The sequence below is a fragment of the Mirounga leonina genome, unplaced genomic scaffold, assembly GCF_011800145.1.
Source record: "Mirounga leonina isolate KUSES-001 unplaced genomic scaffold, KU_Mleo_1.0 Mir_168, whole genome shotgun sequence".
NCBI lineage: Eukaryota > Metazoa > Chordata > Mammalia > Carnivora > Phocidae > Mirounga > Mirounga leonina.
In genome coordinates, this window is record NW_023270426.1 from 57602311 (window position 1) to 57618348 (window position 16038).

Genomic DNA, 16038 nt, shown 5'->3' on the forward strand with positions numbered 1-16038 from the left:
TTAAGTATGTACTGTGTCCCAGTCACTGTTCTAGACTTGGAGAAACAATGGTAAATAAAGCAGACATAGTCCTTACTATGAGGGAATTTACTTTTTAGTGGTAATAGACCATAAATAAAAATATAAGATAGTAATAGTCTTAGGAAATTAAAATAGATGACTATTTTAGATTAGGTGACTAAGGAAAGCTTCTAAGAAAGTGCCATTTAAGCTCCTATTTGACAGGAAAATCCAGCTTTGCAAAAATTGGGGAAATCATGCTTGCAGAGGGGACAATAACACAAAACCTTAAGGCGTGAACTAATTTGGAATATTTCAGGAACCAAAGAAGCTTACCTGTTGAAGCATGATGACTAAGAGAAGAGTAAGTTTAGAGGGGTATGAAAGAGCTAAGTTATACTGGCATTGAAAGCCAGGAAAGGATTTGGATTTTATTCGGAGTGTGATGAGAAAGGCATTTAACCTGAGGAGTGGGATGAAATAATATATATATTTTTAAATCTTCTCTGATAATATTTTTTAATTGAAGTATTTAATCTACTTACATGTAACACAGTTACTAATATGGTTGAATTTGAATCTATTAAGATATTATTTGCTTTTTATTTGTCCTATCTCTCCTATGTTGATTTTGTCCTTTTTTGCATTCTTTTAGATTAATTTTTACTTTATTTCTCCCACCCCATCAGCTTGAGAGTTAAATATTCTTTTAGTAGTTTGTATTGTACCTCTTCCTGGATGATACAACAACCTAAGAACACATCAACTTCATTTACCACCCCACTTCATGTTATATACATAATGTATACTTAATCTCTCACTTAATGTCTTAAATTCCTCAAGACATCATTTTTATACAATTACTGTGCATTTATCTTTATTCAACCATTTACCTTTGTCTCTTGTGCTTTATGACTCCTTGAGTTTCTGAGCTTCTGTCATGCTTTAGTATTTCCTTTTGTAAATGTCTGCTGGTGATAAATTCAGTTTTTGTATCCCGAAACTATTTATTTCACTCTCATTTTCAAAGAACATGTTTACTGAATGAGCAGCTATTTTATCATTTTGAAGATACATTCATTGCTTCTGGCTTCCATAATTTTTTTGAGAAATAATTTCAGTTTTATTTTTGTCCCTATAAAAGTAATCTTTTTGGCTCTGGCTGCTTTTAAGATGCTTGTCTTAAATTTGAAGCAGTTTTATTATGATCTAACTAAATGCTTTGGGTTTTCTTGGTTTTCTTTTTGAGATTTGTAATGCTTGTTGAATCTGGGTATGATGTTCTTATTCTGTTTTGGAAAATTCCCAGCTCTTAGATACTGCTTCTCCCCCATTCTTCCCCTTTCTCTCCTTCTGATACTCCACTTAAATGTATGTTAGATCATTTTACATTATCCCTTAGGTATCCGTTCATTTGTCTCTCATGGTTCATTCTGGATAATTCTTACCTTTCTTTGACTTTACTGTTTCCTTTTGAATAGTCTCTAATCTCCTGTTAAATCTATCTGTTGAATCATTTATTTCAGTTATTTTTTGGTTGTGAATTTGGGCATTTCTGTTTGTTTTGTTTGTTTGTTTGTTTGTTTAAGATTTTATTTATTTATTTGACAGAGAGACAGCGAGAGAGGGAACACAAGCAGCGGGAGTGGGAGAGGGAGAAGCAGGCTTCCCGCTGAGCAGGGAGCCCGATGCGGGGCTCCATTCCAGGACCCTGGGATCATGACCTGAGCCGAAGGCAGACATTTAACCACTGAGCCACCCAGGCGCCCCTGTTTGTTTCTATTTTAATGGCTTCCAGTTGTCTAACAGTTATCTATTACAGTCTGATCTTTTATTTTCTCAAACACATTAATCATTTTAAAACCTGTGTCTAGTAACTATGGGGTCTGCTATTATGTGAGGCTCCTTTGTTTCTTGTTGTGGTTATTTATCGTATTGTCTCATTTAGTTATATGTCTCCTATATATTTTTTCAGTTTAATTATTTAAGTACTCTACACTCAACGTGGGGCTCAAACTCACGACCCCAAGAACAGGAATCACATGCTCTTCTGATTGAGCCAGCCAGGTGCCTCTGTTAGTTGTATTTTTTATTTTGTATTACTTATGTGACTTTTATTTATTTGTTTATTTATAACATTTTGTTAAGTTATGTTGTTATTTTTGATTGAATGCCAGAACTAGTATGGGAAGAAATTATACTTTGAGATCTAAAATGATATTTTCGGCAGAAAGGATTTATGTTTCTTGGCAGGGGTTTTGGGCACTAGTAAGCTAAAATCACTTTAATCGAGTCCGTGATTGAGATGATTGGACTCTGAGCAGGTCTACCTCTAGTTCATACTTTTTCCCAGGGTATAGAACTTTGGGATCTCAACTTGAAGCCTGTAGAGTTTACCAGAGCAGGCTCCGAACTCCCAATTTTCATCTTTTTAACTCCATGATTTAGTCAGAAGCTCTATTCAAGCTTCTTGGGCATCTTCTCAGGAATCAGCAGATACCTCAGAGGAAAAGCTATCATGAATGCTGAATTCAAAAACTTTTTTTCTTCTGGATTTTCCACTGCCTCATTAGCTCTCTAATGTTGTCAGATGTTTGTTTTATATTATGTCCAGCTTTTCTAGTTGTTTACAGAAGAAGGACTATTCTAAATTACCAAGTCCATCATTACAAAAAGTAGAAATAAAAAATATTTTAAGTCCATATGAAACATTTATGAAATTTAATCATAAAAAATCTTTTAAATTTTAAAAGAATTGGTATTATTAGATCACATTTTTTTTAAACTTTTTTTTTTTTTAAAGATTTTATTTATTTATTTGAGAGAGAGAGAGAAACAGCATGAGAGGGGATAGGGTCAGAGGGAGAAGCAGGCTCCCCACTGAGCCGGGAGCCCGATGTGGGACTCGATCCCAGGATTCCGGGATCATGACCTGAGCCGAAGGCAGTCGCTTAACCAACTGAGCCACCCAGGTGCCCTAGATCACATTCTCTAATCACAGTATAATTATTTTTACAGAAATCTAGGAAACCTCATATATTTGGAAAATAAATTCATTCCTATATAAGCTGGATCAAATTCAAATAGGATTCTCAATGAAAAATAGAAAATGCACATTCAGAACTGATCAATGACAGAAATACTACATATTAACACCTATAGAATGTAGCTAAAACAGTACTTACAAGGAAATTGAAAAATTTAAATACTAAATTAGGGAAGACTAAAAATTATAGATCTAATAATCTGTCCTAAACCTGAGGGATTAGGAAAAGAGTAATGGAAATTAAATTAATGAATAAAACAAAAAGCAAATATTCAATACAGAGAGGCAACGAAGTCAGAAGTTTTACCTTTTAGTAATAATATTGACAAATCTTTGACAAGATTACCCAAGAAAGAAAGCAAACACAAAGAATATTAGAAATGAAAATGGGGACATTATTACAAATGCTGTAGAGATTGAGGAGATATCATAATGGGAAAATATAATTGAACTAGATGGTTCCCAGAAAAATGTAACTTTTCAAAAATTATTCAAAAAGAAATAGAAAATATGGTCTGATTACTATGTAAGAGATTGAATCAGTAGAAATTTTTCAAAAAAGAAAACATATTGCCCAGAAAAAGACTTGGAAAAATTAACATAGACATGGATAAAACCTTCTGCCAAATTAGAAGAAAACCTACAACAAACATATTTAACAATGAAATTTTTGGAACAGACCCTTAGAATCAGGAACAAGTACCATATTGGAGATCCCAGCCAACACTGAATGACAGTAAAAGCAAATAAAAAGATAAAAAGATTGAAAATGAAGAAACAATTTACATATAAATTTTAAAATAAGACTTTATAATGATTCTGGATATAATATTAATATCCAAAAGTGAATTGCATTTCTCTCCAGCAGAAATGAACTGTTAGAAAATGATTTTTTTAAAGATACCATTCACCATATCATTTTGAAAATATGAATTACATAGGAGTAAATTTATGATTTTAAATTTTTTTCCTTCAAGGGAAAAAAAATCATAAAATATTATTAAAAGACATCAAAGAATGTCTAATAAGAAAAATATACCATGTTCAAGTATTTAGAGACTCTAGAGTTAAGATGGCAAATCTCCCCTACAATGAAAGCAATTGCATTAAAAATCCCAGCTGAGTTTTTCTAGAAACTTGATAAGCTAATTCGGAAGTTTCTATGAAAGCACAAAGGATCAAGAATTTCAAGATACTCCAGGAGCAGATTTAAGATGGAGAGACTTAACTTGTCAGATAGCAAGAATTATAAAATTATACTAGTTAGGTGTTCATAATAGCCAAAAGGTAGAAACAACACAAATGTCTATCAGCTTACCAAAAGAGAAACAAAATGTGGTATATCCATACAGTGGAATATTATTTGGCTATAGAAAAGAAATGAAGTACTGATACCTGCTATAACATGGATGAAGCTTGTAAATAATATGCTAAGTGAAAGAAGCCAATCACAAAAGACCACATTATATGATTGCATTCATATGACATTTCTGTAATAGGCAATCTATAGAGACAGTACATTAGTAATTGATTAGGGATGGCGAGGTTTAAGGAAATGGGAGCACAGGGTAGTAATAGCTAAAGGAAATGGGGTTTCTTTTTGAGGTGATGAAAATGTTCTAAAATTAACTATGGTGATTGTTGCACATATCTGTATATATCCTAAAAAGCATCCCATCTTAATACTTTAAATGGGTGAACTATATGCTATGTGAATTATATCTCAATAAATCTGTTAAAACTACAGTAATTAGGATAATATGACACTGTCTTAGGGATGGAAAAAATTACTTATACTGGAATACAACTCTGGAAAGAGATGTACTCTTATAAGTAACCTTGATTTAAGACAGAGATGGCATTGCAGGCCAGCAGGAAAAGCAAGAGCAATTCAATAAATGGTGCCGGATATCTATATGGAAGAAAATGAAATTGGAACTCCTTATTTAACATCATGCAGAAAAATTAGTTCAAGGTGAATTAAAATTTAAATGTGAAAGGAAAACCTATTAAGCCTTCAGAAGATAAGATAGCAAGATTATCTTTATGATCTTATGGTAGGGAAATGCAAACTCAATAAAGAAAAAAGAATTATATTCAAATACATTAAAAACCTCTGTTTAAAAGACACTATAAGCTCATGGAGTAGCAGTTGATTTCAGTTAAGCACAGGAAACGTAGAAGATGAGCCTGGAACATTTTGTTTTGCAAGATAGCAAGTAAGCTATCCTAGAATCATGTCAAATGGATTTAGGAGATAACTGAAAAGCATCCCACTGGCCAAAGATGGGACAATTTTACTGTCAATAAGGACATACAGGTTTATAGAAATTCTGATATCCTCCTGAGCACAGGTTGGAACATATCAGAGCAGTGGATTGGAACACATCAAGTTATCAAATGTCTTTAAATCCATGATTTCATAATGATAGAAAAACTAACAAAAACATCTACTTGGTTGACACTGGGGGATGCTCTGAAATCAATCCATTATTTCAAAAACCAATAAAAAAAAGTATATATTATAAAATTAATCAAGCATTTGTCCTGCCTTTTTGATGTTCAATGTACCACAGGTAACCACATAATAAATGAGGTTAAGTTTCTCTATATACATGTATTAATGACGATAGAAGGATGGAATTAGAAAGTTGCCATTTTGAGATTCCTAATGAATAAATAGATTTATCCATTGTACATCAACAGCTACTAACATGATGAAAAAGGAAGCTTTATATGCCTCTTAATGGAAAAACAGGAAATCCAGGAAATCAGGAAAATCCAATCTATGGAAAATCCAATCAGGAAAATCCAATCTATGGAAAATCATGGGACAAATTAACTTTGTATGCAGGAAAGAGAGAGGATAGAGAAAATGACAGATTAAGAGACTTATTTAAAAGACATATAGGGGTGCTTGGGTGGCACAGTTGGTTGAGCCACCGACTCTTGATTTCAGCTCAAGTTGTGGTCTCAGAGGTGTGAGATCAAAATCCACATCAGGCTCCGCGCTCAGTGAGGAGTCTGCTTGAGACTCTCTCTCTCTCCCTCTGCCCCTCCCCCTTTGTCCTCACACATGCGCTCTCTCTCTCAAATAAATAAATGAATCTTTTTTAAAAAATAAATAAATAAAAGACATATAAAGTGGTGCCTGACTGCTCAGTCAGGAAAGCACATGACTCAAATCTCAGGGTCATGAGTCAAGCCCCATGTTGGGCATGGAGCATACTTAAAAGTAACACAAAACAAAAAGACATATAAAGTGGGGCGTTTGGCTGGCTCAGCTGGTAGAGCATATGATTTTTTATCTCAGGGTCATGAGTTTAAGCCCCACGTTGGGCATAGAGCTTACTTAAAATAAATAATTTAAAAATAAAATAAAATAAGACATATAAAGCAATATGTGAACTTCCATTAGTTATCTACTGCTGTACAACAAATTACCCCAAGACTTAATAGCTTAAAACTGAAAATACTTACGTCTTACAGTTTCTAAGGGTCAGGAATTCAGGAATGGCTTAGCTAGGTGTTCTGGCCCAGAGTTTCTCATGAGTTTGCAGTCAAGCTGTTGGCTGAGCTGCAGTATTCTGAAGACTTGACTGGTGATGGAAGATCCACTCCCAAGATGGCTCACTCACAGGGCTGCCTAAGTGTCCTCACAACATGGCACCTGGCTTTTCCCAGAGCAAGTGATCCAAGAAAGAGACAGAAGAAGTCAAAGCCACTCAAAATGATATACCATTACTTCTCCCATATTCTATTAATCCCACAGACGATCCCTGATGCAGTATGGAAGGGAACTACCACAATCTGGGCTCCAAAGATTCATTCTTCCAATATTCAAAATACACTCATCTTGTCCCCAAATCCCTTAAAACTCTCATTCCATTACAGCACTAGCTCAAATCCTAGAAATATAAATCAAGTTCAGGAGTGGATGAGGCTTTTCAGGTATACTTCCTTAAGCACAGCTCCTTAAATGGAGTTCCTCTTGATCTGAAGACCTGTAAACTAAAGACTCAAAATATCTGGCTCCACACATGTAATGTAAAATGGATAGGATAACTATCTCCTATACTATAGACATGTGTATTCAAAGGGAGGGAAATGAGCACACAGGTTGACAGAAATAACAAAATCCACCTGGGAACAGGTTGACAGTTCCTTGATAAGGATTCAAGGCCTGAGAGTAATTTTCTATGACTCTTCACTCTGCCTTCATGGTCTCTTGGACCCACTCACTGAGTTATCCTTCTTTGTCCATGTTTACAGCACTATGGTTGTCTGCTTGCTTTCTGCCTATAGAAAGTTGGATGTCCAAAAACCTCATTTCATTTGGTATTCTGTTCCTTTCAGTATAGGCTGGAGAACAGCCTGGCAATATAATTCTCTTTTAAAAGTCTCTTTTAAGGATGCCTGGGTGGCTCAGTCGGTTAAGCGTATGCTTTCAGCTCAGGTCATGATCCCAGGGTCCTGGGATCGAGACCCACATCGGACTCCCTGCTCAGTGAGGAGCCTGCTTCTCCCTCTGCCTGCAGCTCCCCCTGTTTGTGCTCTCTCTGTCTCTCTCTCTCTCTGTCTCTCTCTGATAATAAATAAAATCTTAAAAAAAAATAAAAAGTCTCTTTTAAAAAAGTATATTCTGGGGCGCCTGGGTGGCTCAGTGGGTTGGGCGGCTGCCTTGGGCTCAGGTCATGATCCCCGGGTCCTGGGATCGAGCCCACGTCCGGCTCCCTGCTCGGTGGAGAGCCTGCTTCTCCCTCTCTCTCTGCCTGCTGCTCTGCCTACTTGTGCTTTCTCTCTCTGTGTCAAATAAATAAATAAAATCTTTTTTTTATTAAGATTTTATTTATTTATTTGACAGAGACACAGCGAGAGAGGGAACACAAATGGGGAGTGCGAGAGGGAGAAGCAGGCTTCCCGCAGAGCAGGGAGCCTGACGCGGGGCTGGATCCCAGGATTCTGGGATCACAATCCGAGCCGAAGGCAGACGCTCAACCGACTGAGCCACCCAGGCGCCCCTAAATAAATAAAATTAAAAAAAAAAAAAAGTATCTTCTGCTAATATAATTCTCTTATAAACTTTGTGGCTTTCCTGTGAATTTTAGTTGAGTTCATGCCATGAGACAAAGCAACACCCGTAACTCTCTTCCATATAAACCCTTCTCTGCCTTGGGAAGATGCACCACACCCTTGAACTTAGAAGTCCTGTAATTTGGTTGAGAGGTTCTATGAGGCACACCCTTTTTGTCTGTATGAAATTACTCTGAGGTGCCATGTTAGAGCTTTCTGAGGTGTATAGGGCTTTACTAACTATACCCTCAACTTCATATTTTCCTATTATTCCCTGGATTTGTTCTTTGTTCAGAGCCATTTTCTAATTTTAGCATCATTCATCACCTGGAAAGGTTGGGAATCTTCAACTCTGCAAGTTCTGGCTCCTTGTTGTTTATCAGTCCTCCCTTTAACTTATCTCCCTCCTCTCATTTTACTATAGGCAACAAGAAGAAACTAGGTGACATCTTTAACATTCTTGCTGGAAATCACCAGTTTATTAGGCACATTTTCTACTTTACATATAACTTCAGCTGACAAATTTGCTAAACTTTCTGCCACTTTCCTCCAATTTTCAGTAAGACTTTTCTGATCTGTTAAGACCTCATCTGCCACCTCCTCAAAGTTATCAAGCATCTACAAACAAATTTCTTCAAGGCTTTTCAAACTTTCGCTAACACTCTCCTCCAAGTCCTTCCACTTCTGCCCACTGCCACTTTCAGAGGCACTCTTCCATTTTAGCTATTTGTTATGGCAGTACCCCTATTCCAGGTACCAAAATCTTTATTAATTTGTTTTGCTTTATAACAAACTACCTCAAAACATAACATTTAAAGCAACAGACATTTCTTATTTCAGGCAGTGCCTGAGAGTCAGAAATCCAGAAGCAGCTTAGCTGAATGGTTCTAGCTCAGGGTGTCTCGTGAAGTAGCAATCAAACTGTCAGCCGGGCTACAATCATCTGATGGTTTAACTGGTGCTAGAGGATTCACTTCCAAGATGGCTTACTCTTGTGGCCATTGCCAAGATGCCTCAGTTCTTTGTTGGCTGCTTGGCATAATACTTTAGTTCCTCAGCACACCAAAGAGCTGTCTGGCTTCCCCTAATGCAAGTGATTCAAGAGAGAGGGGCAGAAGCTACCATGGCTTTTATGGCTCTTTTGACCTAGCCTCAACATTGACATACCATCACACAGATATGTGACCAACAGGTTGATCACACATATAAACCAAGATACAGTGTGAGAGGGAATTATCCAAGGGTGTGAATACCAGGGAGTGGGAATCATTGGGTGCCACTTTGGAGCCTACCTACCACAGAATTTTGTCTGGATCATGATTCAAACAAACTTTTTTTTTTTTAAGAATTTTTTATTTAGGGGCACCTGGGTGGCTCAGTCATTGGACGTCTGCCTTCGGCTCAGGTCATGATCCCGTGGTCCTGGGATCGAGCCCCGCATCGGGCTCCCTGCTCAGTGGGAAGCCTGCTTCTCCCTCTCCCACTGCCCCTGCTCGTGTTCCCTCTCTCGCTGTCTCTCTCTGTCAAATAAATAATAAAATAAAATAAATTAAAAAAGAATTTTTTATTTATTCATTTGAGACAGAGACATACAGAGAGACAGAGTGCAGGAGCAGTGGGGAGAGGCAGAGGAAGAGGGAGAAGCAGACTCCCTGCTGAGCAGGGAGCTGACATGGGGCTCAATCTCAGGACCTGTAGATCATGACCTGAGCAGAAGGCAGATGCTTAACCATCTGAGCCACCCAGGAGCCCCTGATTCAAACAGACTTAAAGAAATTTTGTGATAATTAGAAATTTGAATGCTTACTGAATATTTGATGATATTTTGGAATTATAAATTATTTATTATGTTCTAATAGTAATTTTTAAAGGCCCTTTATCTTTTAAAGATACATATTGAAATATTTAGAGATATAATGATATAATGTGTGGGATATACTTTAAAATAATAAGAAATGGGGAAAGTGGGTGGTTGTATAAATGAAGCAAGATTGGTTATGAATTGATAATAGTTGAAGCTGGATAATAGGTAAATGGGAGCTCATTATTCTATTCTGCATACTTTTATATATGTTTTAATATTTTCTGTAAAAAAAGCCAAAAAAAAAAAAAAGACACCATAAGGAAAGTAGAAGACAAGCCATAAACTGGGAGAAAATCATTACAACCCTTATTACTAACAAAAGGATTAGCATTCACATTGTGTAAAAATCTACTACAATTTAATTAAAAAAAAAAAACAGATAATGCTCTATACCACACCATACTATTCCAAACAGACAATTCATAGAGGAAGAAACCTGAAGAAATTCTCAAACACAAGGAAATGCAATTTCACATCTACCACATAAGCAAAAATTTAAAAGTCTGACAATATCCCAGAACACATACTTTGCTATTTAGAGTATAAATTGATATAATCAATTTGGAAAACCATTTGGCATTATATAGTAACCTTGAAGAGGTATATCCTCTATGGTCCAGGAGCAGTGTTCCAGGATATATAAGAAAGAAAATTCTTGGGGCGCCTGGGTGGCTCAGCCATTGAGCATCTGCCTTCGGCTCAGGTCATGATCCCAGGGTCCTGGGATTGAGCCCCTCATCGGGCTCCCTGCTCAGCGGGGAGCTTGCTTCTCCCTCTCCCACTCCCCCTGCTTGCGTTCCCTCTCTCGCTGTGTCTCTCTCTATCAAATAAATAAAATATTTTTTTAAAAAAAGAAAGAAAAATGGGCACCTGGGTGGCTCAGTTGGTTAAGCGACTGCCTTCGGCTCAGGTCATGATCCTGAAGTCCCGGGATCGAGTCCCGCATTGGGCTCCCTGCTCAGCGGGAAGCCTGCTTCTCCCTCTGACCCTCCTCCCTCTCCTGCTGTCTGTCTCTCATTCCGTCTCTCAAATAAATAAATAAAATCTTTAAAAAAAAAAAAAAAAGAAAGAAAGAAAATTCTTAACAGTATTATTTATAACAATAAAAATTAGTCCAACTGTCCATCAACAGTAGAATGATTAAATACACTGTGTATACTCATACAGTAGAATACAACAGTGGAAAAAATGAGTTACAAATCCGTGGACATGGATGAATCTCTAACAATGTTGAGCAAAAAAGAAATTCACAGAAGAATATTACATTAGGATTCTACTTCTATAAATTAAAGAAGCAATAAAAGTAAACGATATGTTGTTTAAGAGTACAAACATAAGACATAAATCTATAAATTAAAATAAATGAATGATAACCACAAAATCAAAATAGTGATTTTTCTCTAGCTGTAGAAGGAAGGGAATAGAATAAGGAAAGGCACACAAGAACATAAAAGTAGTGTGATTTTACATTTTGGTTTAGCCAAAACAGTCCTGGTTTACCTATTTTCCTGGTGTTATAATTAATAGCACTTTCACTCTCAAAAGTGCTCTGGTTTAGGAAATAAATTATACATTCATCCTTTCTAAAGCAACTTTTTTCCTTTTAATCTGGGTAGAAGGCATATTAATGTTCATTGTATCATTCTTCCTTATATCACACATATATTTTACAAATATTCATTTGAAACTAGCCAATATTTACTAATATAATTTTAAATTTTAGAGAGTGACTACATAGTGAAAAAAAATCTGTATACAGGATAAATGTAAATAGGATTTGAATGAAATTATCTGGGTGGATATAAAATAAATAACATACTGTGTGCCTGGCATCATGTTTAGGTCTTTATAGATATTACTTCATTTTCACAGCAAGACTTTTAGGTAAGTATTATCTCCATCTTACACATGAAGAACCTCAGGCACAAAGAGTATATATAGCTTAGCCAAAGTCATACCGTAAGTGACAGAGCAGAATTTGAACCCAAGCACTGTTAGACCAAACTCCATGCTCTTAACCACAATACCAGAGTCCCTAAAAGATATTTTTAATCTTTTTTTGTGTCATGGATCCCTTTGGCAGTCTGGTGAAGTCTATAAAGCCCTTTTTAGAATTGTGTTTTTAAATGCATAATGTATGCATAGAATCATTAATGGAACAAATTATATTAAAATACAATAATCAAGATATTCAACAAAAAGTGTGCTATATATGTTCTTCTTCATTAATGCACCAAATAACAAAATCTAGCAGAGGATCTAATAATGTCTAAAATTTAAAAGTAGTAAACACCAAAAAAAAAAAAAAAAAAAAAAAAAAAACCCCACCAAACTACGATAGTAATGTGATGGGAAAATATCTGTGATTTTTATTGGTGAAAATGTCACCAGTACTTCTAATAACACTGTCATTGATTGTATATGTTACAATTGAAAGAAATGCTAACTTTCTCTTAGAGGGTAGCAACAATTAAGGTATAATATTTTCCCATTGAAATTCATAGCCCTCTGTGTTAAAACTAGTTCATAGACTTTCTGACATATATTTCACTTCAGAAAGGTCATTTTCCCCTACCCCACCTTGCAGTTTCTGGTTTGGGATTATATTAAAAATGAGAGGCACAAAAAGTCAGTTCATTAAAAATAATATATATATTTCTCCATGTGGTGAACTTGAGTGGGGGATGAGAAACAAGAATGTGTTAGAATAACCAGGTATATATAGGAAGCTTGGAAGTGCTTTAGACTGTTTTATTTGAGAGGTTTAAAACTGGTTCCAAATATATACTGCCACATGTAATTATTTATAAAAGAATTCATTATTGATACCACAGTGCCCTATAATATACTATTTGTCAATAGGTGTAGTAATGCACCAATCAAAAAAGAAAATTCAAATACTGGACACCCTTTAAAAGTTTCATTGAGCTAAAAGCAAAACATTTGACAAGTTTTTGATTTGTCTTTCTCATGATTTGATGTCCCAGCAGAGCAACTGGAGAACCTAATTCTGACCAACAAGGAGGAATTGCCTGGCTAATTGGAAGTGACAGAAACCTTGGGAGAAAGCAACCACATACCAAGGATAATTATAAGAAGGTAACATGGCCCAAAAGAATAGTGTCAAGGAAACTGAAACCCCCAAATGAGGTGAGACTTGCAAAAAAATGCTAAGAAAGGACAAAGAACGGGCTTTTTAAAATTCTATTCAGAGCCAGAAGATGATCAAGGAAGGGAAAAGCCCACTTTGCAGCTTCTGGTGTAAGGTTAGAGCTGACAGAGAAAGCAGAACTCCCTAAATATTATTTTGCTTCATTCTCTACAAAGGAAACATGAGAAGAAGGTTGATGTAGTAGAAAGAATTATGTGTGTTTGTGGGGTCAGGGAAATCCGAGTTTAATTCTCTGTTTCAACACTTTGTAGTTATATAACCCTACATCTCCTTTTCTCCTTTCCCCCCCATTTTCTGTAAAACAGAGACAACCATATCTTTTTCATAGCATTGTTCTGAGTAACAGAAGTAACACATTCAAAACGTTAAGCTAGGCTCACAGTAGTGACAATAAATAGCAATTTATTAATATTCAAGAGTAGTATAAATATGAGCAGGAAGCAATACTCTTCCCAAATTGGGGAAGAAATTCTAAAAAAGTACCTAACAGCTCCAATTTATATTATGTCATCTGATATGAACAGGGCTTATTGCAGGCTTTGGAGCAGAATGCTAGTGGGGGAGCACAAATGAGGCCTGAGAACAACTATCCCCATCATTGAGGAATTATGGGAAACAACAGGTGCTAGAACACGAAACATGGACAAATGTCTGCCTTCAAGGTAAGAAGTGGAAATTTAAAACCTGGAATTATTTGCTTTTTGACTCAGTGATATTCCTTCCACTGGTGTAGTATTCATTTGCCAGGAAGGGAGAATTCCAAAAGAAAGCCACTAAAACAAAGAAATAGACTGAATTTCCCAAAGAAGTGCATAAAGTGAAGACACAAGTCTTGAAAACTAAGGTGATGATGAAAGAAGAGTCCTCTTGGATTTCTTCAAAACTTCAAGAGGTATAGCTTGAAAGAAGGAAAAAATTGTATCCTTAGGCAAGATGTAGTGAGCTGAATGGTGGCACCCGAAAAAGATGTCCATGTCCCACATCTGTGGAAACTGTGAATGTCACCTTTTTTTGGGAAAAGGGTCTTTTGCAGATGTAATTAAGTTAAAAGTTTTGAGATGAGGATATCAATTGCCCTGAATTATCTCAGGCTGTAAATTCAATGACAAGTATCTTTATGTGACAGAGAAGATACAGAGAAGAGGAGGCAGTGTAACCACAGAGCTTAAGATTGGACTAATGTGGCCACAAGTGAAGGAATGGTGACAGCTAGTAGAAGCTGGAAGAGGCAAAAAATTAGGTTTTATCCTAGATCTTTCAGAAGAAGTGCAGCCCTGCTAACATCTTGATTTCAGACTTCTGGCCTCAGAACTGTAAAATAATAAATTTCTGTTGTGTTAAGCCACCAATCTATGGTAATTTGTTATGGCAGCCCTATAAAGTTAGTGCACAGAGTTTTAAAAGAATCCAGTAACATCTTTAAGTAGCTTAGGTTTTCTTGGGTTGGAAGGAATGCACAGGGGGTGGGGGTGGTGGTTGTGAAATGGATGGTGTAGGGTGGAGAAAGTCTGAGGGACTCACTCCATGGAGGGAATATGTGAACCAGACTGGCGTTAGCAAAATACAGATCATACAGTCTCTGCTTGGACAGAGATCGTCAGGGTTTGAAAGAGACTTGACAGGGTTACCCTATGCATTGCCAAAACCAGGAAGCCACGGCCAGTTTCCCCAAAGAGTATTTTATGTCATCAGAGAGAGCTTCTGTTTGATTGACAAATGTTTTCCATTCCCCCCGCTCTTGATCTGTCGCAGTATCGGTAGCCATCTCTGCCAATACTTTACTCAATCCTGTCCAAACTACTCTTGGAAAAAGTACTTTTTCAATATTACCTGGCATCACAAACCTTCAGAAATAGAAACAATTATGGACAACTAAAGGGGTTCCAATGATAAAGAATGGAGTCATAATTAAAATTCATAAAATTTGGGGAGTCTGTAACCATAAATGCAGAGTCCAACCAACTAATAGGGATTTTAAAGTTTATTCACTCATTTAGATGTCACAAATTTATGGAACATCTACTCCGTATAAATGTCTATGTTAGGCTTTAGAAAGATGATTAAAGTATTGCCCTTGGATTGCAGCAGTTTAAAATCTGGTGAGTGAAACAGACTTATAAAGAAATAAACTATATCACAACATAAGTGTTCATTGTAAAGCCTCATATTTAGTAAAAATTTTTTAAAAATTAACTACATACAACTGCTTGGGATGGACTGACCCTAGCATGTGTAAAACACCTTCAGGAGCTTAATAAACTGAAAAAAAATTTTTTACAAGAATATGACAGTGTGCTGATATTCTTCTTCTAGCTCATAAATTTTCAAAAAATTAACAAGGGCTTAAGCACCCAAAGGAGGAAATACAAATAGCCAATAAAGATATAAAAACAAATTTTAAAAATGCATTCTCAACTACAAGCAAATCGAGACAACAAATTTAAAGAAAATAAATAATAGTATTCCATGTTTGCAAAGATGTGGTGAAATGGACACTTACCTACCACTGGAGTAAATATAAAATGGTAAGTTTTTGGAAAGTTATTGTATACAAGTCATACTATGCAATGCAGCTATTTTTTTCTAGGAAACTGCTTTAAGAAATAACCTAAAACATATACATAAAAGGATACATAAGGAAGTCCATAACAGATTATGTATATTAGCAAAAAAATTTAAGATGAATGATTTAAAAGATATGTACAGCCTATTTGATGGGATGTCATAATCATAATCAGTATTATGTGTCTTAAAAAGAGAATTTCTGCTATATTTTATATTATATTATACTGTATTAAACCAGAAGACTAAGGATCATGACTTTTCACTGTAAACTCTCTTGAACATTTTGAATTTTGTGCCATGTGCATGTAACACATCCAA

General features: G+C 36.0%; 1 long non-coding RNA gene across 10 annotated transcripts in view; it reads left to right on the forward strand.

The window, feature by feature from the left end:
- Nucleotides 1–16038, forward strand: part of LOC118016978 — a 66450-nt gene that overhangs the window by 3267 nt on the left and 47145 nt on the right. For 3 of the 10 annotated variants that reach the window (XR_004680997.1, XR_004680988.1, XR_004680990.1), the window contains exons 1-3: nucleotides 11085–13082; nucleotides 13680–13817; nucleotides 15469–15680. This is a non-coding gene — a long non-coding RNA (uncharacterized LOC118016978). Of the gene's footprint in view, nucleotides 1–2045; nucleotides 2076–11084; nucleotides 13083–13679; nucleotides 13818–15468; nucleotides 15681–16038 lie in introns of those variants that run through there. The other 7 variants (XR_004680989.1, XR_004680993.1, XR_004680991.1 and 4 more) reach the window with 5 other exon arrangements.